Source organism: Hyaena hyaena, unplaced genomic scaffold (assembly GCF_003009895.1).
Source record: "Hyaena hyaena isolate Hyena2069 unplaced genomic scaffold, ASM300989v1 scaffold_5326, whole genome shotgun sequence".
Taxonomy (NCBI): Eukaryota; Metazoa; Chordata; class Mammalia; order Carnivora; family Hyaenidae; genus Hyaena; species Hyaena hyaena.
In genome coordinates this window covers 1-1,123 of record NW_024085904.1, presented here as the reverse complement: position 1 = coordinate 1,123, position 1,123 = coordinate 1, and the positions used below count along the sequence as shown (strand labels likewise).

General features: G+C 62.2%; 1 non-coding gene across 1 annotated transcript; it reads left to right on the top strand.

The window, feature by feature from the left end:
• The first annotated feature begins 867 nt into the window (after positions 1–867).
• LOC120227822 lies at positions 868–969 on the top strand. Its single transcript, XR_005527344.1, has one exon. It is a non-coding gene; the product is annotated as a U6 spliceosomal RNA (small nuclear RNA).
• Positions 970–1,123: the final 154 nt, after the last annotated feature.

Here is a 1,123-nt window from a genome sequence, read left to right as displayed (position 1 = left end):
CACGTGTGCTAAGTGCCAAAGCCCTCCTGCACGCAGTCTGCACACGGTTGTGGCCTGTGGCCTCTCTAGGATCAGCAGCAGTGGGGAAGGGGAGGAGGGAGGGAGCACCTGACAGGTGGGGGTAATACCAGGGGGAGGGGAGGAGTGGGGGAGGGGAGGGAGGGAGCACCTGACAGGTGGGGGTAATACCAGGACCAGAGAAGAGCACGGAGGTGGGGAGGGCCATGGGGTAGTGGGAGAAGACCGAGGCTGGGGGCGAGAGAGCATCAGGGTGGGGGGAGGGGGGGAGGGGAGAGAGCACCAGGGCAGTTTCTCCATTCATGAGGGGGGCATCCCGGCCAGGGGAGCAGCACAGTGGGGGGAGGGAACGACTGGGAGATAGAACAACAGGGTGGTGGGGGGAGCATCTGGGTCAGGGGCAAGAGCATCAGGGTGGGGAGGGGGAAGCATCGGGGCGGGGGAGGGGGGAGGCGCCAGGCTGGGGGGTGGGGGGCCTCCTCGCCGGCAGCGGGCACCTACTGCAGCAATCCCGGGCCCCGGGCGAGGGCCGGGGGGCGCGGGAGCGCGAGGCCGCGGTCAGCCGGGAGGAAACGCACCCGGACGCGGGAGGCGGCCACGCAAGGAAGGCACAGATGCGCCTCGGTGTGCCCCACCAGCCGCGCTGAACCTCAGGCTTCCGGGGTGTCCTCACACCTTTCCTCACACATTTCGCGGGGTGACTCCTAGCTTCCTGAGCCGCCCCGGGGAGACCGTCGCCGCCTACCGAGATTAATGTTGTTTTTATGCCTATCAACATGATATCCACTTTGCAGCTCATGGATCGATGAGTCATTTTGGGCACCTAAGTTTTATTATTTAAGAAACACAATGCTTCGGCAGCACATATACTAAAATTGGAATGATACAGAGAAGATGAGCATGCTCCTGCACAACAATAACACGGATATTCGTGAAGTGGTCTATGGCTTTTAAAAGTCATGGGAGGGGCGCCTGGGTGGCTTAGTCGGTTAAGCGTCTGACTTTCACTTGGGTCATGATCTCGCGGTTCGTGGGTTCGAGCCCCGCGTCGGGCTCTGTGCTGGCTGCCAGCTCAGAGCCTGGAGCCTGTTTCAGTCTGTGACTC